Here is a 24,101-nt window from a genome sequence, read left to right as displayed (position 1 = left end):
ACAGCTTTCTCACTCGCAGCTGAATTTAAGTCTGGGGAATCCCATCAGGATTAGTTTGTTAATCAGAATTCAAGGTGTCCTGGAGCAGCCACCATTACTTTTCCCCTTTGAACTACAAAGTATATGCTTTTCCAGTTGAGACAATCTACTATGCAATCGAAGAGAGAAAAATGCAAAACCTGAATCACTGTACACACTAGTGGAAAAAAAAGTTAACTTTCGCTTCAATCATTTAAATATTTGAGTTTTGAGTATAGCTTTAAAAAAATCCAGTTCTGAATCACTGGAATTTTTGTTCTGTTTCCTGTAAAAGCACCAACAGCAACATCATTCAGCATTCCGCCTGCAACGCTTCAGAAAAGATCAGCCTGATCCCCCCAATCCTAAATTTACAGTCATTTTATAAACTCGAGGTCACAGCTGACCAACTTATTTCTTCCAGCCTTTCCAACCAGAGATCACGGTAAGAGGGAGGAACGTGCCATAGGATGAAGAACAATCTAGTTTTATGTTTCAAAGTACTTGCTCTCACAAAGAACGTTTGCCAAAAGCACTTAAAGCTCCCTAGCAAAAAAGAAAAAAGAATATATAGGTTTGCAGAAAATAATCTCTTCAACAGATGACAGGTTTGATTGTACTAGGCTTGAAAAGCCTACTAGTTATTCACGAAACCCTTATGAAACAACACAGCATCTCGGTCTATGAAGCAATGCCATAATCAGAAAAAACTGCTGCTTCCTTCCATCCTATCACTGGATGAGAAATTTCTACCAGGACAGTGTAATGGAAGAACGTCCATTTCCAAGAAGTCCATTCATACCAATGTATTTAGAGGAACAGAGAAGAACCCATTAATACCTCTTGGGATGGGAAATGCTTTACATTTCACAAGAGCAAGGGTAGCGCATCAAGAAGATGGCACTGCCCACACAGGTAATGATGTGAAGGATGCTTTATCAATCATCCTTCAGTCACAACATTAGGATTACCCAAACTCCAAGTACCTCCTCCATCAGCTTTTCTCCCCCTCCCCTTCCACAGGTTCTCCCATGAAGCAGCGTGAGAAACAATGACCAAGGTCTTCCCAGCTTAGAAAAGAAACCAACAACCAGCTCAGCTGCAGCACAGGTCAAAGGATAATCTACTCTGAGTCTCCGTAAGTTAAATACGTGAGTAACTCCAATAGTTACACTGACTAAAGTCTTGTTTAAATTGCAGAGCAGAACTTACTGAAGCTGATGACACGTATGTCTCCTAATCTGTCAGTGGAACTTCCCTCTTGCCAAGATCAGAATTTTGAGTTTTGATTGTGCCCAGTTACAACAACACAGTGAAAGAACAAATTATTGAGATATCAATATAAAACGCAAATGCGTGCTTAGCCAGTAAATCACTGCGTAAGCTGAAAATGATTCCCAATTTCAGCAATTCGTGGCCATGCTACTGACATAGCAGCTAGCTCACCCCGCTGTATGCACACACAGCACAACTCTAACGTCCACGGTTAACGTGGGTAACGTAACGGTGGAAAACAAGTTCAGAAGTCCCAAAGAATGACCTTAGCATTTACCTTTCACGTATCTCTACAATGAAAATGATGTGCAACACCATTTTCAGCTCTCTACAGACGAGCCTCAGCCAGAGCTTTTTTCACTCCCTATCAAAAACCCTAAAACTAAGGATCACAAACCGAACCCGAGACCCACTCCTCGCAGGGAAGCGTTTCTGGGGCTCGCAGGCACGTACTCGCTGTCACCAGCACGGAAACACCTCCGCGCCTCGGGCACAGCGCAGGGTACGCCGAGCTGCCCAGCACAAAGAACACGAGGCCCTGCCCTGCAGGCCGCCCGGCAGCGAACGGGACGGGGCGCTCAGACCACCGACACGGCCTCTCAATGAATGAGAGCGAGCGCTACACACCTCCTCGCCGCCTCCCTAACTCTCGTGGGGGGACAACACAAGAGAAAAAGCCAACCGGACTCATCTCTCGTCTCGCAAATCCCTCTTACAAGAATCGTTTCGAGAATTCCTTCCGAACAATTAAACCGAGTTGAATAATGGAAACCGGAGGTGGACTATATAAGGCCTCGGAGCTCGCAGACCCCGCACTTGGACCCGAGGCTGAGCCCCAAATGGCGGGGCCTCGCCCCGCAGCCGCGCACCTGTCACCTGCCGCCCCGCCACGCACGCGGGGCTCCCGCAGCCGCGGGGGGCGACACGCGGAGCGGATTCCTCCCGGCTCGCCAAGGAAAAAGTTTCCACCTCCCGCTGCCGCCCCGCGACTCCCTGTCTCCCTCCCCCTCCTCCGGGAGGCCGGGCTCCCCCCGCCCGCCGCGATGCGGGGCGCCCGCCGCCCCCTCCCCGCACCGAGGCCCGCCCCGGCCTCGCCGCGGGACTCGGGGCCGCCTCGGAGCCTCGGGCCTGCGGGGCCGGGCCGCCCCGCACCGCTCCCCGCAGCCCCCCGGGGAAGGGAGCGGCCCCTCGGCGAAACCGGCCCCTCGGAGCCGCCGACGGGCCCGCCACGGCGGGGTCTGCCTTACCCTGCCGCCGCCTCTCCGCCTCCTCCTCCTCCGCCTCCTCCTCCTCCTCCGCCGCCGCCTCCCCCACCACGGCAGCCGCCGCCACTACCGCCGCCGCCACCGGCGCCGCCGCCGCCGCCTCCCGGCAGGGGGGACCCCGCCGCTCCGAGCCGCTCCGCCGCCGCTCCGCAACCTCCCGCCGCCGCCGTTCCGCCGCGGGGGGGGGAGGGAGGAGGAGAAGGCGGCCGAGGAGAAGGAGGAGGGGAGAAGGGAGGGGGGGGTCCGTGCCGTGGCCGCAGAGCGGGAGAAGCGGGGAGGCCGGGGGTGGCTGAGTGTCTGCGGCGCCGCTCCCGTCCTCCGCCGGAACCGCCGCGGCTCCGCGTCGCTCCCGGCCCCCCCTCCCCCCGCTCGCTGCGCTCCAAATCAAAATAGTGTCACAATATGGCGGCGGCGGCGACGGGCCAGCATCGCGAGACCGAGCCCCGAGCGCTAACGGGATGCGGCGCCCGCGCGAGAGGGGAGGGGGCGGGACGCCACGATGGGGGGACGGGCCTCAGCCGCCACCGCCCCGCACGGGGGACGGGCCGCGTAAAGCGGACGGGGCTGGGCAGAACGAGAGGAGGGGAGGAGCCCGCTCCGCCCCACGGCACGAGCGGGGTGTGACCGGCCGCCTCAGCGCATCGCGGGGGACCGCCCGGCTGGGAACGGGGAGCTGAGGGAGGGGGGAAAGAACAGTGGAAGGCTGGGTTTGAGGAGAGCCCCTCTGCGTTGGAACAGTTCTACTGAGAGAGGAGAGACTGGCGTTTTCTGTCGGAAATTTTGGTGCCAGCTCTTAACTGGATGCTTCACGCGAAGTACGTGACTCCCGTCATCGCTCCGAGATACCGCAACAGTACAGAAATCAGTACAGTGCTGTAGTTCTGATTCCAAGTGATTCCCAGTGCCTTCCAGCATATGGAAAGGAGCTGTGAAACTGCTGAGCTGCCACCATTCTAAACCATCTCTCTCCCCTTAAAAGCTGTGCTAGCCTTTGTAGCGGTGTGATGAGAAAGGGCTCTGGTTTCTTCATGGGACGCCAGTTGAGAGATTGGCCAATTGACATTGGTGAAATGACAAACTAACAATAATAATAGGTGGGAATCAACTGATTTCAGACATGATTTGGATAACAGTAAACAAAAAAATACCCACCCCCCAAACCAACAAGAACTGAGCGTAATCTCTTGCAATATTGGGCAGCGGGGTATCTAGAAGAAAGACACAATGGAAATGTCTGATCACAAAGAGCTGTACCTGGGTTGATCCACTGTAATTGCACATCTACATTAAGCACTTCTCCTGCAACTCGTGCTGTAGACAGTCACGATATTCATACTGCCGTCAGCCCTTCCAGCACAACTGTTTCAAACTGCTAAGCAGTACCTGACCTTTCAGACAGATGTGATCACATCCTTAAATTAATAAGTCTTCTGCTTCAGAAATTGAGTTTATTTTGCTAAATACCAAGGTAAATATTTGACCCTTTTTGCCTGCTGTTGTTAAAACAGGGATTTGCCATGGGAAAGCAAAAGCCCATCACGTCTCACAACTCCATCAGCACTATTTGCTGCAGTGCTTATGCACTGGGATGTGTGATTGAGCTGCTCTTTTTTCCTCTTCTTCCCAGACTCTGTTCGCATTACATCTGTACGTGGGCCTGCTGCTAAAACTGCTCTTCTCTATTGCAGCTAATTTAAATCATTTTTAACACCTTCCCAAAGGCAAATAATGCTGTATTTAAAAAAAAACAACAACAACTTTCCTGTATATCAATATTCAGAAATAACAGTTTTTCTGTGTATCTGTAACAAGAAGTAGGAGGATAAAGCTAGTGTTAAAATCAGGGTGCAACTCCTAGAATGATGTAAATTACGGCTTCGGTCATCACTGAGGTGTATGCAGCTGCCCACAGTCTGAAGTTGCATCTGCAGCTTCCTCTAGAAAGACAATCAGATATTACTAACATGACAAGGAAACACAGCAATTCACCTTATTTCACAAAACTCACGTGTTGTGCTTTTTTCTGCTCTATCTAGACATTATTAGCTGTGTGTTGCTGTAAAAGAACTTGCCCAGGCTGATGTACAGAAATGGGTTTTGCTGGATTTGAAAGGGAATTCAGCCACAGAGCATCAGCACAAAGCCAAAGCTGTAGTCAAGCACAGCGCTGGTTTGCTCAAGTGAAGGTTCCCAGAGTTTGTCTGTCCCGTGTACCATCTTCATGCTCATACTACATAAAACTTCAGAAAAATCCCCCACCAATTTTTTTTTCTGGTGTTTGATTTGTCCATTTACCCATATTTTCTTGGAGGGGTGTATTGGAAACTCTAGTGTCAATACTCTAATTTAGTTTCTTTTCCTTCTGTTATAAATGGCATAGTAATCCTAAGTCTGGTTTAAAATGAAACAAAACCCAAACCACCTTCTTCTTAAATCAGAAATAGCCTTAGGGGCCCAGAATGTATGAAAAATCCTAATAAAACAAGTATGATCATTCAAGTAGAAGAAAACATTTTGATTATTATTATTATATTATATTATATTATATTATTATATATTAATATATACATTAATATATTAATATATATTATTATATATTTATATATACAATTATATATTAATAATATTATATATTATTAAATAATAATAATAATAGTAATAATAATAACAATAATAATAATAATAATAATAATAATAATAATAATAATAATAATAATAATAATAATTGTATTTCAGCTCAAGTTATTCAAAGATTATAACAAACTCTATGTGATTGGGTTGCACGTGTGCACGCCTTTGGGAAAAGCTGTTGTCCCCTGATGTTCTCCTTGTCAACCCGCAGCACTTATACAGCTGTGCTATCACTGTTGAGACTCCCCCGGTTTTCTAGGTCGCTCCCTTCCTTTCTTCAAGATAGCACCAGCTTTTTTGCTTTCTCACAGCTCATCTATTTAGGTGTACAGAGCAGACATGACATTTGAGATAAGGATGTGATTAAGAGGTTCATGAGTTCTAGCAGCCTCACAAGATTTGGATAAGGAAGGCCTCTGCTTAGGGGAAATCTATTGAGAGGCAGTCTACCCTGGCCTTTCAGTTTTAGAAGCTTAGCGAGCCGTGGTACAGTGGAGCATAATAGTAGGCTATGCTTTAAACTGAGACACAACAATACCTTTTTTTGAGACTGAATAAGAGAATACAAAAAGTATGAATAAAAAGCCGTATTAATTCACGCGACATACAGCTGAGTCACTACAACTAGGTAGGACACATTTGGTATTATTTAATATTAACACATACCTCTCTTTGGAAAATATCTGTTGATTACATGCTGATATAAAAAGCCAAGATCATCTGAGGCTCCAGAAAAAAATACCAGTAGTGTTCTTTCCTAAGCCCATGTAGCAATTGGACAGATCAAAACAATGGGAAAGGCATTACAACAAAGATGTGATGATGGAAGGACCAGCACAATAGAAAGGTGCTATAAAGAGAGGAAAGAAGATTGCTCACCTGTGCCAGAAGATTTCAGGTTCAAAGGGGAAAGCTTCACTGATAAGGGATCTCCAGAAAGAGATCCTTCCCCAGTGGCAGTCAGCCCTTAAACGAGGTCTAAGAGAGGTGCAGCCAGGCTCCACCCCTTCTGGTCACACAGCTGAATTGCCTTCACCTGTGCTCCCAGGGCTGACCAGGTCCTTTCCTCAGGAGCTCAATCAGTGATTCAGGCTGTGACTCAGCAGTTCCCACACACTCTACCATTTCCTACCATTTGTGGGAATTTCAGTAAAAAACAACGATAAAAAATACATTCCTGTTTTTCTTACAATTTGTATAATAACAGATCTCTTTAGTGTCTTAATTCAGCAAAACACCTAGTCTCTTTCTAGTGTGCATCCTTAGTAGGTATTCCTCTCAACCACTTCCTTGTAGTTTACACTGTGTTGAAATCTGAGGCAAAGAATGGTCTTCTGAACATGTATAACTTGCAAGAAACCTACCTTGAAGTCCAAATAAATGACCTTCCCATTCCAGTTTCAAATAAGTTCTGACTATTTGCATAGTAAACAAACATGCAGAATACCTTACAGCTCTTTCCTTTTCTGGCTACTGATTTTAACCTCTTCTTTCTCACTGACTTCAGCCAAATCCCTTTTCTTTACACACTGTGTAAATGTGAGCCCTAGAGTGTAAACTGCAGTGCCCTTACTCTTATTGTAAATGTTAACACACGAGGTGCAATAATTAAATTGTGTTTAAGTTTCCCCAGGAGGAGGTCATCAGTAGGTGGCTAGTATATTTTAAAAAATAACCCGCAGTACACTCTAAACCTAAATGGTTCCTGGTATTAGACTTCATCATCTTTTGGCCTTCTGCCTCACTGCTGTAATTACCTTAACTCCTCACCCGATAATAAAACTCTGAACAAATCCTGTGCCTGCTATTAAGTATGTAAAAGTAAAGCTTAGCAGAGATTCCCCACATTCTTTCTTCCGTTCAGCTGTGGTGCTTGACAACTTGCATGGTACAAATGGAACACACAAAGCCTTTAAGCCATCCTGCATTGAAAAAAAAAAAAAAAAAGAGAAAAAATAAGGTAACTTGGAGTTTCTAATGTTGGTGTATATTAGAAGCAGTCTATTTCACTGTAGGGAAGCACTGGCTTTACCATTTCTGCAGAAAACTCACCAGTGTAATGAAATGGAATCACTCATGTAAACTTATATACATACCGCAGCAGTTTGTTTCATCCCAGATCTCATGCAAGCCCTTGTAAGGAGAAGGCAGCTCGGATTGCAGGTCCACTCTGTCCTAGGTCTGCCTGAGACCGCCAGCAGGAGGGAAAATCACAGGAACCCAGTTCACTGTGCAGCCAGCTGTCCTCCGTTCTCTACATCAAAATCACCAAATTCCTGTTTGACCTCTGTGACTTTCAGGTTCCATCTGAGCTGTGATTCACTCATCATTTCTGAAGCTTTTACCTTCCCTAAGAAAAGATCACTTGTTTATATCCACAATTAAAAACGTTTCAGTATCACTGAGTGAATTATTAAGAAATAGTGAACTTCTAACTCTTCACCAGCTCACTAGAAGTAAGGAAGATCACCCCTTTTCTTAGCTCAAATACTCAATCTGGCTAGAAGATCCCATGCAAAAAACAAGGCTTTCTCTATGTGAGAGTTATCAGGAGGAATTCCCGAGGCAGCTGGCTGGTCATTCATGAAACAAACAGCTCATGCCTCTGATGTGCTCAGCCACTACAATAACATGCAGAGGCTGAGGAGGAGAATTATGGGAATTTTCATAGGATTGCATAACTTTCATATTTTAAAGAATTCATAAACATCTAAAAATTGCAGCATTTCCTTGCTTGTGCATTTCTTTGCAAGATCTTCTGATAAGTAACATAATACCTTGAAAAAAGCACGACAGTCTTCCTTTTTCCTTCAGGAGGGTGTCTATTCTAAGGAAAGCACACAATCCTCAAGACTGTAACCCAGAAATTATAGCCCCAGCTGGGCCTAACACAAGTTTGTGCTTAAATCTGTGCTGTTGGTTTTACTTGCACGCTTAAAATTAAGCATATGTTTTAACACTTCATTGGATTAGAGCCCATGTCAGCAAACTAAATTTGTTGGGAAGAAGTAATAAAAACGTAGCTTGCAGTGGGGGACAGCAGAGCCATTCACAACGACAGGAGCTTTAAACCACTAGCTGGTATTTATGTATTTAAAAAAGAAATCAGGCGTTAAAAAAAACATTTATTTTAGATAGATATCTAATTAGTCTGCTACAGAAGCGCCTTCATTTTTCTTAATTCGATGAAAAACGTTTCTCGAATCCTTGCATCCCTAAGAGCAAACTAACATTCACACTAAGGAAAACCATGTTTTTCTAAGTGCAGGTGTCAAAAGCAGTTTTTCCAATGCTTTGTGACAGTCTGCCTGCTCCAGAGTTACATCTGCATTCCCCAGAGAAAGGGACAGACAGACAGGAGGCCAAGCTTTCTAAGCACTGAGTTTCACTGCAGGCTTGCACCTCAACTTGCTCATTCAAATGATTTACTCAACAAGTAAATCATATTATTGTATATATACACAATAAAAGTCAGCTAACTAATTCTCTTGTATGTGCAATGCACTGATGCGTATTTATTTTTAACAGTAAGAACCTCTCTAAATATTTGGTCCCGCACGCCTGGCTTTTAAAAAGGTCTTAGATCATTTGCAAAAACATAATGGATACAATTCTAGATGGTGCTTTTGTTGGTTTTATTTTTTTTTTTCCCAGCTAAAACTTTCTGTTGCTAACAGTGCAAAGTATGAAGCCTAGTATAGATAGGGCTCCTTTGGCATACAGTACAGTGCTACCTGGTCCTCTTTGGAGCAGAGCTGACTTAATGCTACACCACTGCAGCTTACTCTGCAGTAGCTCATCGGCTCTTCCCAGCAGCTGTACTAACAGACCATCCTCTTACTGCTGTCCTTACACAGAAAATGAACTAAGCTGCACAATAACAATGGAAACTTGACTTATTAACGACAGCATCAAGGTTAGCGCTGGCTGAAGCAGGCCAGCTCAGCCAAGAGGAGACAACCTGTATGTAGAAAGCAGCCCCACATACCAGGAAAGCCAGAAGGACAGGCTGGATTCACCAACAGTTAACTCTATGATGTGTTTTTAAATAGCTGTAGTAATGGGTCCATAAAAACTCCCTTCAGGTTGAGGTCTCCAGCTTGGGAGCTTTCTCCCAATGTACTGCATATTTTAAAGCTTAATCATCAGCCCTTCTGCAAGCAGAACTCCTACCTGTTTCAGTTAATCTTTGTCAGAATCAGTCCTGGTACTGAGTAATAGGCTGCTTTTAAAGCAGAAAAAGTAAAAACAAGTTTATAATCACAGAAACAAAGTGCTGAAATAGTCACCCAGAAGTAATGGGGGGTGAAAACTGGTTTCAAAATGGAATAAAAAAAGTCTTATTGCAGCTTTACAGAACGATGCTCAATGAACCAAAGAGATCTCATCCAGTTCAGTTTCCCAGCTACTAAAATGCAGGATCTGGCAGTCATCTGAAATCTGTACATGCATTGAACTGTTACCAATTAAAATAGCTGTCACCTGTCTTTTCTTACTAAGACCATCACCCTCAGGAACCCAGAAGATTTAAACTATTTTTGTTACCTTTTCTTTTTGGTAAGCCTGTGGTCAGCTTGCTTGTAGATCCTCGATGCCCTACAGCACAGACACACTTTGGTATTTATTTGTTATGCTGGGAGTTTCACTTTTATTTTTAGGATTAACACTTCTATTCTGAAATCTCACACATCTTCAAAAACACACACATCGTTCTTTAAAGTGAGGTTGACCTTTTTATGTTGTGTTTTATGAAAATACAGTAATATGTGATTTACTTGCATTACAACCACTCAATGAATTAATGACTACTGTACAGAGTCAGTAGTTTGCATTAGATAAGGTAGAGAATATACTCCCAAGCAATAACTAGAGAGGGATTCCTGTTTGTTTAGAGACATCTATTTTTAGCTGCTAAAGAAATCAGTTTTGTCTACCTGTATAGCTCTAATATGTGTGTAATTGCTACAGCACTGTGCAAAGTTTCTTCCAAATAATGAAGCTCTATTAAGGTAATACGTATGTTAAATTAAGGAAACACCTGTACATTCCCAAAGCAATAAATATTTGTGTAGTGAATGTGTTTAAAGCATGATTAGTGCTCTTAGGAAATTTGGGGTTTAAATTTGTACTTCTAAACCTAGTTTCTACCTATCATATGACAGTTCCTCCACATACATAGGAGGGAGAAAAAACACAAAAAGCACATCCAAAAGAACAGGTTTCCTTTCACCTGTGATACCTCATTAATTTGATCTACCTGATTTGTGGCTTAGGAGCGTAGAAGCCATTCATTATGTCCCAACTCACTTGTCAAAATTCACTTGTCACAGTCCTGTCTCCCTCAGTGTGCTGCTGTTATTTTTCATAACTGTATCGCAAGTGTAGGTTTGCTGTTTGCAGGTTCAATAATGCACCAAAGAAAGAACTGACAGGAACCACATGGCTGTGTAACCAGGCAGCGTAACTGTTTCTTTTAGAAGTATGGTGACTTGTACAGGAAAATTACAACTATGCATTTACTCTTGAGCAATGTAATGATGAAGAAATATAATCCGGTATCACTTTAATATGGAATTAAACAGAAATGTTGTAAAAGGGAGGGGGTAGGTGTTGCAGCACAGTGTGTAATTCTGCGCTTAAATGAAAGGATGTGCTGCCACGGATGATGCAATAAAATAATAGCGCCCATTAAAAAGCAATGCACTGCAACAAAGGAGGTGGGTAGCAGGTAGCACACCTATTTTTCTTGTGAAGTTGTTTCACTGGAATCAAGAACACTTCTATTGTTAGATTTGGGCAAAGACTGACTTTTTTATTCACGTTGCTTTGCGACACTTCTTAGAAATTGCTGCAAGCATCTTATAACAGAGAAGTGTTAAAAAGAAGGTAATTTTGAAACAGAAGTTGAGACAAATGTTAAGGAAAAGTATGTATAATATTACTTTGGTAAATACTTTTACTATCACCTCCAGGCACTGAAATTAACCCGAACATGGTTATTGAAAAACAGAAGAGTGCCAGTATCAGTATCAACCTGCCTCTTCATGGGGCAATGCAGTATCCTGCCTTTAATTATACAGATAGGATAATTAGAGTGTTCAAATACACATTTAAGATGCTACTCTGAGCACAGCCTGGACTAAGAACTGAGTAAAATGTTCCGTCTGGACTTATATCTGAAATAATATTAATAAGGACGTATTTTGAGCACTGTGATTGCCATTCTTTTCTTTCCTGTAGGAATACGCTCACCTGAGAAATATTTATTTCCTCCTATGTTAAGGAAAAACAAACAAAGAAACAAACACAAATAATGTGCCATCTACCTAACTCTGCAGAAACTGTAAGTGTCTTAATTTAAAGGTGAGCATGCAGGGCAGCACAGCAACAAATAGGTTTGCAACCAACAAATCTGTGTGTAGAAAAACCTTTCCAATACCCAAAGAGCTGCACAAGTACCTGGGCAGAGGATCAGTCCTTCCTGTTAGAGCAGAGCAAGTCCCTGAGCACGTAGTAGGGAAACTCATGCTGAAAGGAGGCACACGAGGAGCACAAGCTGTTGGGCACACATCTGACACAAAGCAGCCTGAAAACACAGAAAACTCCCTTCCACTCTAGAAACCACCACCCCACCAATAGCAAAAGCTGGCAAAGAGATCACCAGATTATTTCAAAATACAGATGTTCCAGTATGTGAACATTTTTTCTCTTCCATAATATGATCAACATTTCTATCTTGTATAACATCAAATTCTAGCTATTATTAGAGTTCCTTTAGCTTCCAACATAGTTAAAACAAAAAAAGCTAAACTTCAATGATGTTTACTGGTTCATTTCTTCCAGGGCACTCTGCCTTGGTTAAGATTTACAACTCTTAGATTCAGACTTATTAACAAGCAGCATTCCTTGCTATTTGTGCTTCTGTGTTTCCTTTTAAAACTGTAAACATATGCCTTGTAATTGTACAGAATTGGTATTCTTATTTGTGACTTATTAAGAGCATTTCTACTAGAAGTCAGGTCTTGGTCATCATTCACACTGCCTTGTTTCAGTTCTTTTTTTTAAAGCCACATGGCTGACACTTGTTCTCACCTTCACGAGATGATCTTCTTTAAAACCAGGAAGAACTTCCAAGTAAACACTGTCACTTGGGGCTTTATAACTGAAGTCAGCAAGATGCAGAAATTAATCTTGCGCTGCTCAGCACTGGGTTTCACTGGTCAGTGTGGATTTAGGTCAGTTTTACTGAAATCAAGAAAGAGAGATAAGGAAGGATTAGAAGTCAAAGAATGCAACCAGTGGGGGAAATGTTGGAAGAACTGGCACTGTTTGATCAAGAGAAAAATAAAGGCTGAAGGCATAAAAAAAAAAAAAACATTCTTCAAATATGGGACAACTGTTAAAAAAACAAACAAAACACTTCAGTTGCTGTGAGGATTGTGGTTAGACCATAAGTGAAGCTTTCTAGCAGTGAGTGCAGCAAAAGCAGTGCAGCCTCTGGGGAAGTTCACATACATCCAACTTTGGAGATGTCTACCAACAGGTCAACATACAAACATCTGTCAGGAATGCTGTAGGGTAGAGTTTGTGAGAAGGGGACTGGATTACATCACTTATTTGAGTTCCTCCCCAGGACTAATTTTATTATGCGCTATTCTGATGATACAATCCCCCTCCTTGTTATTAAGGTGGGACCATTTTTGCTAGCCTATCACAAAATTTTACAGTTGAGACCAACCCCTGTATTAGTGTAAAATACCACCATTTTAGATACATTCCAAACAAAGTGTTGGTCAATACTAATGGAAAAAAAGAAAGCGTTTTTACAAATTCTTACTGTTCAAAATAGCTCTACCTCTCTCCTTAACCTCTTCTCTCAGACTAATAAGTGATGAAAGAACAAGTCACTTCATTCTTTAATGCTATTTGAGATAGTCATCTCATGCATTATCAGTCTGGTCTTCAAGCATTCCAGCTCCTGTATCCCAAATTTATATATAAAGTATTAGAGAGGGTCTCCTGGGTCATCAAGACCAGGTCCCTGCTATCAGAGTCAGCCTTGTAGCCTATAATTTATCAAGCTCAAATTTGTTTGCACAGTTCTGTTTCGAAACACAGCCTTCATTATACTAGCTGGATGCCTGTTCCAGACCACACTCCTCTGATGTTTCAAAACTTCTTAAGTTTTCAGTGTAAGTTTAGTTAGGGTGGTTTATACTACTTTGCTCTTATGCCAGCACTGATTTTTATCTAATATATCTCCTTTCTGCCTCACTTTGACAGCAGTGCTATGCCCTCATTTTTCAGGTGTTTTTGTTTGTTTCTTCATTTATTGGTCCCTTAGCCACTTTCCATTTCTGTCTACTAATTTTCAGCTTCATGACATTAACTCTTGTTTTCCCAGATACATTTCATTGACATCCAGTTGGCTTGGATTTGCTGCTTTCCTGCTCAGGAAGGAGATTAGTCAATAAAGACAAGTACTGTGTGAGCAAGGCATAATCCACTCTGAAAGCACATTGTATTTTATCTTATTTTTTGTTTTTCTTGATGTTGTCAGTTATATTTCCTTAAGTCTTTAAAACCTTTGCATAGAGGTAAGATATGAACAGTAGATTCAACTGCAATCATAGGCACAGCATTTGCCGTTTATGCCCTTTTCTCACTGTCTGACCTCGTGTCATCTATTTAATCAAAATCTTCAGTTTTGGATTCCATTTCAAGTGCTGAAGTACCAGTCCTTTCAATATCCTGGTTACTTTAATTTGTATTTCCATGCTCAGTCTTTCCTCAAATGATTGTTGGCTCTTATTTAAACTAGAAGCCCCCAGGCAATATTCTCACCAGCAACATTTGCATGGTAGCCCACAGAACTCTCCAGAAAGGAGACCATTTGGATATGGAGTCCCCCTCAACTGGAAAAAGAACAACTCATTCCTATGCATCTTCTTACTCATTCCCCTGCAGCAGATTCTCTTGTAGGACCTTCCTCATCCAACCTGTGAGGCCATTATAGCATAGCCAGGCACATAGAGGTGGGAGTTCCAAATGGGATTCACAACAGAAGTGCTAAGCGAATGGAAAAATGCTACATCTCACTCACTGATGGTGAGGAGAGAGAAACCTACTGCTGTGGTGCGAACTACCATGTATTTGGACAGAGAAGCAGGCGAGCAGGTAGGCTGGGTGTTTTGCATACCACAATTATGCGCCTAAATTCCACTTTAAATCAAATGTGAGCACTTCAGTCCTTATAAAGTTACTTCTTGATTAACTACTTGCTGATAAAACCTTAGTCCAACAGCAGTCAAGAGGAAGCTTTATGCCTCTGGATTACCTGATTTTCCTGACCACTTCAGGCTCCCCTACCCTCTGCAGCTTGCTCCTCTCTAGAGGAGCAGAGTTTATGTAACTGCTACTCAATATTGCTTTAAGCTTCCTCCATCTGACATGTATAACTTCCACCTGCTCAGTCACCCAAGTCCTGACTTGAACTAATGACTCTTTATATACTACAGTGCTATATTTGCTCCAGCAGGCTGATAACAAAGTATACAGAGGAGCTCCCAACCTAGTTTATACCATAGCTCGAGACAATAATTGCTTTACACTGGTTGTTATCACAAGGCAGTGGGATTGGTTTAAGATTGTTGCTGTTGAAAGAACAAGAAAACTGCAAATATGGTGAGAAATCTGTGTGCCACGCGGCCTTAACATGCCAGAAAACCACTACTCTATCATTAGCTATAATTTTAACCTTTGACGATGCTGTCGATGAGCATTGGTATTTTGTCATAGCTGTACTATTTGCAAGGGAAAAAAAACAGCCAATGCAAAACTGTTTCTCTCCATTGGCTTTTTCTTTCATCTCTGTGGTTGGCAGCTTTGATATTTGTTTTTCTGCCTGATGGAAATTCTAGAACTACTGGTAGAAAGCGAAGTGTTGCTATGAAAAACACAAGGTTCCTCTCTCCCCCTTTAAATACTTCTTTCTTTCTCTCTGTTTTAAAAGGAATACTTTACAATGTAAATGAATACTGCCTCCTCCCCCTCCCAGTCTGTTCCAAAGGCATCAGGGACTTTTAAAAAGCAGTTTGTCTCTAAACTTACCAGTGAGATAATTCTGAGTCACTGTGAAAAGTTTGTTTCTGCCCACCCCCCTTTTCTTTTGCACAGAGGGATTTTCACAAATCTGTTATCAGGCAGTGCTGAGAACAGAGCAACTGTGGAGCCTCTAAAATGCCAGCAAAGATGATCAAGTTTCCAGTGATAAAATGTAGGAATAAACAAAGCATTGTAGCATGGTAGAAAGATTCAGTCCTGCTCTTCATTTTAGTGTTTCCTTTGCCTCCTCATTTAGAAAACATAAATAATAATAAACAACCAAAAACAAAAGGCCAGCAAGTACTCCCCATGAGCGCAGAGTAAAGCAGGTCACAGGCTTTCTGTTTTAAGCAACTTTGTAAAGTTCTGGTTATCAGTGAAGTTTTCTCATTTTTAATTCGGGCAACTTTTGTTACTTCAGAGATCTCCAGCCCCTGACCCCTTAAAGCCTGCCCTGCTCATGCATGCAGAATGAGCTTTCCGGATGCTCCCCCACAGAGTGCAGCACAGCTCCAGTTCCCACATGTAAATAGCTGCAAAGATAGAGAAGCCCACTAACCTTTCTGGGACATAGTCACTGGTGGCATTTGGTCCCTCTCCATTTAATCTCCATATTAAATTGGGAAGCCAATTTAATAAAAAACCAGCTGGGCATTCTCTGTCCCACATTTCTCTGGATAATAGTAGTTTTATGAACACCTCATTTCCTTGTCTCTCTGGTAACACGAGGATGAGGGGACGGGAGTTCAAAAGACTTGCATGCAGTACAGGCAGGGCAGAGATGCTCTAACACACAGGATGGGCATGTTCAGAACTGTTGTATTAATGAAGAAAACTTCTTGCCTTCTATATTTCCTGGTAAAGGTCAGTTTTAGCACTATAACAGACACATTCCTGGCCAAAGACAAGAAGATTCATGAGGAAATTCAACACACTGTGGTACTGGTGTGCTGAATTCAATGTATTCATGGAGACACAAATCCCTCAAGTGACCAGAGACATCTTGCTGGTGAAGGGTTTTTTGTGATAGGGTTGGATAGAAGCAGCAGTGCAGATGCTACATGGAGTTAAGGAGCAGCTGTCCTGAGCATGTAGCAGCAGAACTCAAGGGATGAAGGAGAACTAGAAATGTCTCCCTGGGTGCTAGAAAGCATGGGGTATTTTGAGAATGACTCATTAAATTCCACTTCAGTATTGCCGTAGATATTTTTTTCTGTAAGTGGCACCATGTCCAAGCAGCATTTGTGTCTGCATAGCCTGGGAACATCACCCTTACAAGCAGATGGCTCTACCTCTATTGGAGTGCACAAAGGATGCATACGCAAAACGAGGTGTGAAAGTGTTCAAGAAAATTCAGAAGGCAGAAGTTCAGGAAAATTCAGTAGGCACCACACAGAGAATGACAGAAACTCACATGCCTGGGTGCTGGATTTCATCTCTAGGGCTCCAGTTTGTGTTCCTGGATTGCTGATATCTGAGGACATTTTCTATTCTGAAAATTATTCTGCCTCAGTTCCTAGGAAGCAGATGAACAACTGGCAGATGGGATTAAAACAAGTAATGTAGCAAAATGTCACCTTAATCTGTTGATACTAGCGAGGACTTCATAAAGAAAGCTTTCATCTTGTTAAATTTTGTGCCCAAGTAATTTATAAATCTCAACATGCATCCATACCACAAACCGAACACGCATGTGCATCACCAAAGTTTAGAGAGACAATTTAGGAGAGAAAGAAATGCACCAGTGTGATAGAAGGGGCTGTGGAACTACAGCTTGCTTTCCCTTTCTAGAGGCACAGTGAAACTCAGGGCTTTGCATGAGCTACTCTCGAGGTGGCTAGAGATGCTAGGAGAGGAGTGTTCTCTTTATATGTTAAACATTTAAAGTTGCAAAACAAATAAATTAAAAGAATATGCCAGACCAAGAGGTGGGTTTGCATTTAAATGCAAAGTTTACAGATAAGTTTTGTGGAAGAAGAGTTGGAATAGTTTGGATCTTCCCATTCTATTAGGATTGAGTTGCATGGTATTTTTTTTAATACCATACATGTTTTGACACAAAAACTCAGCTGAACATTTATTTTGTCTTGGATCTACTGTGGATTAATAGTACTTGATATTCTATAAACTAGAGCTGGCATAGACTTTTGTAGGTTTGGGTTTTTTTTGTTTTTTTGTTTTTTTTTTTTTTTTTTTTTTTTTGTAAACAGATTTATAGCGTGTCAAAAACTCTACAGATCCCTTCAATCAGAAGTCAGGGGGGCGGCTTTCAAAGAGCTCAGGGATTTTTTTCCATTTGAGCCACCTCATGGCTTTATTTTTGCAGGCATTCCTTCCCAGCAAATTGCACAAGAGCTAGCATGCTGAACAAATAAATATACAAAGGTAGCTGAACGTATAACTCTTTCCTCCTACCTCGCATGCACACAGCGCAGGCTTAAGTCACAAACGTAATTTCATTCCATCTCTCAGAAGAAAGAAAGAAAGAAAGGGGGAGGAAGTTGTGAATAAACATGTTCACCAACACCTGTTTCTGCAGGGAGGGCATTAGCGCTCCTTGTAACCATGAGTTTGTATGATGGACACTGGCAGGGCAGCATGATGGGCAGCAGAAACCCTCTTTACAGCCATTGCCTTGTTCAAGAGCACTGACCAGCAGTGACACAGTGGCTGTCCAGCAAGTATAGATTTCTATACAGGAAACCCTTCATATTTAGGGTTTGTCATTATACCTGGTTCCCATGAAACTGGAACTGAAGTCTAAATTATCAGGCACATTTGTAAGCTGTCCTTATGATCTAGTAACCTAGAGGGTTTCCCTGGGAGTTGAGAAGTGTTAGTGATGTGACAGGCAACACGATAGCATAACTCAAACCTGCACTTCAGTACGTCACTGTATCCACCCTTATACTGTAAACTTGTCAGAGAGAAAACTGACAGCGTCATGCCATACCTGCAGGCATGGCCATTTCGAAAAAAAAAGAGCAGCACTGGTTAAGGGCAATTAGAACATAACGTCTATCCCACTTTTGCCTGTTATTTAGAAGAACATACTGCAGTAGCATCCTGGGACATGTCCTTTGCCATGGTAGTGTTGTGCAGTGATCTCTCCTAGTGCTTTCTTTACACAAGTTTTCAATTTAATATATCTTCTTGTATCTATCTCCCAAAGCTTAAGTGGTTTATTCTCCCTTTAACCAACTGAAGCATTCAGCTTATTTTCATTTCCCATTCTTTTGTCAGCTCTGTTCACAGCCCATTTTCTCTCCTCCAGCCCTCTCCCTCCAGAGAAAGGCATCATGGCCTATCAGGGCAGTCTCCTGCTCTGGGAGCCACCATGGCTTGCTCCCTACAGCTGGCCCTGGTGTAGCCTGTCACTGCCCAGAGACCTAGGAACAGTGGAGTTGCAGGGCCCAGCCTGGAGCTTTGCTCTCAGCCTAAATGCTTGGGGCAGGGCTGGATTCGGCCCTCAGCCAGGCACGCAGCACAGTAGTGCCACTAAGTATAGCAACCACTTCATTTACAGTATGGTGACCCAATAATTATGCAAGATAACACTGCATGCAGCTCTCCTGCTTGCCATTCAGAGCACTTGCCAATAATACACACACACACTTCGTTATCTCCTTTCCTAGCTGGTGGTTCTTATAAGCAGGGTGTTTTCTCTTGAGATCACTATGGCACGGAGGACTGTCTAGGTATATTTAACCCCACGGGTCATTCCAGCGCACTGCTTTAAAAGAAGATCATATTGTTTTTCCTGCTTTCCATTTTTGAAAGGCTAAGCTTTGGCCAGAGGGCACTCCACATATCTGGCTGCAAATAGACCTCTCGGAGCCAAGCAATGCGGTGCCTTGACTAATTTCAGCATTCACTTAAGCTAAATTATTTATGATACTCTCCGCACAGGCCATTCTCTGTTGTTGTTGTTTTAATGTTGTAGCCTCCGCCAGAATAAAGGGATAATTTGCATGCATTTCAGCTACTGCAGTAGCTAACACATGGCTCTGCAGATCGAAGCCAACTGCAATATATTCAAAGTTTGAAGCTGAGTGGCCAGAAAAGGGAAATTTTGACGTGCCTGTAAATCACATTGCTAATGGTGGGAAAACGAAGCATTTTTTACATAAGCAGCTGAAACAACATCAGAAACATTTTCCAGTGATACAGTTATTCATTTGTATCACACGCTCATCGCCTTTGCTGCAGGAACATAAATCAGGGCCACGTTAGACTGAGAAGGGTCTATTTTCACCTCCAAGATAGCATTACAAGTCCCAGTTCATCACCAGAGGAGCGTGGCTCCATCTTTGTGAGAACAGCAAACAGAGGAAAGAAATGCAGTGGGGCTTCTAAGGAACCTTGCCATTCCCAGCAGACACAAAGTACAAGAGATAAGAAATCAGATAACAGCTAGAAGGGAATGCAAAACAGAGAGGTGGCCCTGCTTCACCAGCTACTGGCTTGCCAAAAAAAACAACAGAAATGGGGATTAGAGCTTGAGACATGCACATTAGTGCAGCGCTACCTATTCCCTGCCTTTTCTCCACTGAAAAGCTGCCATGTGAAGAGAAACATTCCTTTTATTATTTATGGGGACAGCCACTCTTGTTTATTATGCTCATGTTACTCTGCTACATGCCAAGCACAAGCCCTCTTTTTTGCAAAGCCTTTTTTTTTTTTTTTTTTTTTTTTAATGCAGAGGAGAGAAAAAAAAAAATAGAAAAAAAAACCAAACCTGTTTGTAGGACTAATGAAGAAATTAAAGCCAGAGCAGAGAAAGGAGGTCTTTCTGTAGAGCTGGGAGCAGTAGAAGCAGCGTGCTGCAGCGCCCAGCACAAGGGTACTTGGGGGATCAGCTTGTTCTGGGCCTCTCCACACACCTGTGCACCCAAACAGCATAACAGAAGCCCCAACTTTAGGGAAGAAAAAAGATTAAATGGCCAACACTGTGAACAGCAGTGAGCCATACAGCCAGTGGGAAATGGTTGTTTTCCTTTGGGTTTGGAGCAACACTGACAGGACAGAAAGGAAAACAAGTTCTTTCTCTCCTCCTCCTGGGGTGACTGACCTATTTTCTGAGTTCTGCAGTGCTAGAAGCTCCACAGTACCTGACAGTCTCCTTGTGCTCATTCTCTGAAGCATACTTAATGCTCAAAGGCCTTACCCTGGTCAAGGACTGCAAAGAAGGAAACCATTGGCTGCTTTTGGATCACATCCAGAATGAGGGCATGGATTTAAAATACCCAGCTAAAAACAAAAGAAATCCAAAGGCAGAGGGGAGGGAAACACGGTAGCAGCTCTTTCTGTGGCGGATGGCAGTAGATTTACTGCCTGGTTCACCAACTGCCTACAGCTGGGGGAAATTGCTAGTTCAATTCTCCCATGTTTAATGTAATTAGTGGTACTAGTTCACAGGCTTAATTGCCCTCCCTTTAATGCCTCTTCACTGAAAGAAAATGAAACAATTAAGCAGAAAAATGCACAATAAAAATCCCTTCCAAAATGCCAAATGTAAAATGTGCTTTTCAAAGCAGGAACTTTCACTCATTCTGTCTTTAGAAGAGATTTTTTCTTTTCTCCTCTCTTTTTAACTGAATTATACAGAGAACGGTTTATTTTGGAAGACAAATATGCCATGTTATATGGAAGGAAGAGAACTCTTTATCCTTTCTCTCTAGAGTTTTTAAAGATAACACCTTATGCCCCTGAAGAACATAATCTAGGGAATAGGTATTTGGAGATGAGAGAAGCTAGAAGGATCACAGATGAGGAAGGACTCAATTCAAACCTGACCTAAAGATGCAGCTCCCCCCCATCCGAGGGAGGGCATGAAGCTCCAGAGCTCAGTGTGGCACCTCCCCCACAGAGGCTCAGTTCTTCATGTACCCCTGCCACATGAACCACAGGCAAGTGCCAGCAGAAAGCAGTAGCTGCAGAGGTAAAGGTCTGCCTCCTGCAACTGCAAATTTCATGAAAAAGGCCAAGAGACTGGGAGGGGATGAAGGAGTGAACAAACAAAAATGAACAAAAGAATTCCATCTCACATGCCACTTTTCAGAGCTCAGCTTTAAAATAGATGCTGCAGCAACTGTATTCCGGTTCAGAAACCATTTATTGCTTCACAATGGCCTTACACCAAGATGTGGAGCAAATGTTTTCCTGTTTATCAGCCACACAAATGCCATGTGACAGCAACACTTCAGGTAAAGTCTTTTCTTTCTTTGTTACAGCACAATTCCCAACGGCCACAAGAAACGCATATAACCATTGTATTACAACAAATTGCATTCTTCTCTGTATGAGGCTCCTAACATGAATCCTGTAAGCAAACTAAGGGTTTAACATGCCACTTCACCCTTGTTTGCTATAAATTACTGAGCCTACCTGGATTTCATCCTCAATATAGCATTAGTGGTTGTTGCAAATAATGTATTTAACACATTCCTATGGCAGGTATAGAGGCAGATTTTTACCTCAAAATGAATGATGATTTTCCATGGTGTTTCAGACTTGCCCTAGTGAATTTTGCTGATACAATTTCTCTAATGGACTGAATACAGATGTTTTATTTGACATTTTTCTTACAAGGAGGTAGAAATAATGGCTATGTTATAAACAGAATGTCTGATATGCAGTGCTACATTACTTCCCTAGTCATCCCTGTGTTGTCCTCTCAGTGCACAGCAGAACACATTTCTGTGCTCTGATTTTACTACCTGTTAACCATCTCTGTCACTGAGGCTATCCATTTAACTTAATTTACATCTGCTCTTCAACTCCTACATTATTTAAGCAATTACAATCGTGTTTGCCAGTAATTGTCTCGGTGTCTCCAATGTGTTAATTAACATTTACTGTGTATCTGATATTTTATTCATTGTTGCCTTAATTTACACTGAATAAGCCACAACCAGTTCTTGTTACTTACTATCAACTTAGATCAGTAGAAGATTAATGTTATGCCACTGCTGACATATAGTGGCAGTTAATAACTCATTTTCTGTCCCCAGCCTCAGCACCAAGGCAGGCAGGGAGTTATTTCCCTGGCTGTTTTATCCCTGGCTGCATAGCCCTGCCTGAGTCAGACGTTGTAGAGATGAGTTATGTTCCAGATCTCTCCCTAGCATGACCATCATCATTTTCTTTCATCCCCTCACTGTCCTCAGCTAATGAAAGCCAAACCAAATCCATTACCTTTAAAAGAATTATTTCTATTTCTAGTGCTGACTGGTTGAGTACTACCCTGCTGACACATCTCTGCAAACCCAACTTGCTTCAGTGCCCTACCAGCCTGATCTTCCTCAGCCCTTCATTTCCTTATTCTTCAGACTTACAGTCTTATTTCAGGTGCTCACAGCCAAGACCTCCAAGTCATTCTCTTTGACAGCAAAGTCACCAGCCCCCCTCTTCGTCAGTCATACACCTCTCCCACCTGCATCTTTTCCACTTGACTCCTTTATCAGGTATTAAGCTGTTGCCTTCTAATCAAGGGTATCTCCAGCCTCCTCATACGTTCTTCCTAACCACTCTGTATTTATAAGGAACACAGACTCAACATTTGGTGTACTATCTGGGCCTGCTTTTCTCCTGAGTAACACAGAAGGGGCATTATGTGATGAAGGCCATTCTGCCAGTCTCACCAGATATGTCTCCTTATGACTTTTCACTACAGTTTTATCAGTCTTTCACTCCCTCCACATTGTCCACAGTTGGAAGAGACTCACAAGGACCATCAAGTCCAATCCCTGGCTTCATGCAATGCCACCAAATATTTAAACCCTATGTCTGAAAACGTTGCCCAGATACTCCTTGAGCTTCATCAGCTTTGGGCTGCGAGCACTGTCCTGTTTGTAAGGCATAGTCATTATGGTCATGAGGGCTCCGGGCACCATTGCAGTACTAATAAAAAAAATGGTAAAGTAATAACCTGAAAATAAATAGTAGCAGCAGGAGCTGGCAAGAGTCAACAGACCCAAATGTTTTCATTTCTTTGACATTCTCTTACAACTAGTCAAAAATTTGTATCTGAGAAATCCGTTTCAGCAAAAAAAGGAGGGAAAAGCTACCAACAGTTTTTCACAGAAAAGTTCCTATATCACAGCCAATTTTATTCAAACAACCCACAACTGAACAAAACGCTTTAGGCCAATGCTAACATTTGACAGAAGTTTAAAGAGAACTCTTTACAACAAAAGGGATAGAACTGATGAAAAGAAAACAACAACCAGAGATAATGAATAATTTTGAGTACTGCCATGTGGATCCATTTGCACAATTTCTAGTAAAAAAACCCCTGCATCTTACTTGAATATATTGAAGACATAAGCACATGTGTGTATGTGCTTTTATAAACATATGCAAATATTGCTTACTTATATTTGTTATTAATATTTCCTTTTTACTGATATTTTTATCTTATCACATACAGATATTTATATATGCGATTAACTGTTTCAGGGCTGTTACAATCAGAAAGATAAACGTGGTAGAAGGGCAATACAGGAGCGTAATAATCAGAAAGGTCAAGACAGTGGAAGGGCAATACAGGAGTATAGCATCAAAAGACTAGCACAAAAGGAAGGAAAAATGCTCACCCAGCTACGCAGATCTAGGCTCATGGGGAAAACTTCACCCAGCAGAGATCTCCAGAAAGAAATCCTTCCCCCAGTTGCAGTCAGCCCTTAAATGAGGTCTAATCTCTTAGCAACTGGTGCAGTCAGGCTCCATCCCTTCTGGGCACACAGCTGAATCCTCTTCACCTGCGCTCCCGAGCCTGACCCGATCTCTTCTTCCAGGTGCTCTCTG

General features: G+C 42.5%; 1 protein-coding gene and 1 long non-coding RNA gene across 3 annotated transcripts in view; both read right to left on the bottom strand.

Annotated features, from left to right (window-relative positions):
- TAB2 (TGF-beta activated kinase 1 (MAP3K7) binding protein 2) overlaps positions 1–2,258 on the bottom strand; it is a 56,159-nt gene extending 53,901 nt beyond the window's left edge. Inside the window, exon 1 of the mRNA XM_015858114.2 lies at positions 2,163–2,258. The gene's annotated coding sequence lies outside the window, so the exon portion shown is untranslated. The remainder of the gene's footprint in view (positions 1–2,162) is intronic.
- Positions 2,259–2,700: 442 nt separating this feature from the next.
- The window catches only part of LOC107311554, a 45,585-nt gene continuing 24,184 nt past the window's right edge, over positions 2,701–24,101 (bottom strand). Inside the window, exons 9-15 of one of the 2 annotated variants that reach the window (XR_004306504.1) lie at positions 12,282–12,434; positions 11,649–11,775; positions 9,735–9,785; positions 7,286–7,539; positions 6,069–7,111; positions 5,856–5,946; positions 2,701–4,495 (exon numbers count right to left, since the gene is read on the bottom strand). This is a non-coding gene — a long non-coding RNA (uncharacterized LOC107311554). Of the gene's footprint in view, positions 4,496–5,855; positions 7,112–7,285; positions 7,540–9,734; positions 9,786–11,648; positions 11,776–12,281; positions 12,435–24,101 lie in introns of both variants that reach the window. The other variant, XR_004306503.1, reaches the window with a different exon arrangement.

Source organism: Coturnix japonica, chromosome 3, assembly GCF_001577835.2.
Source record: "Coturnix japonica isolate 7356 chromosome 3, Coturnix japonica 2.1, whole genome shotgun sequence".
Taxonomy (NCBI): domain Eukaryota; kingdom Metazoa; phylum Chordata; class Aves; order Galliformes; family Phasianidae; genus Coturnix; species Coturnix japonica.
Note: the sequence above shows the minus strand (reverse complement) of the source record. Positions and strands in the feature narration are given on the sequence as shown.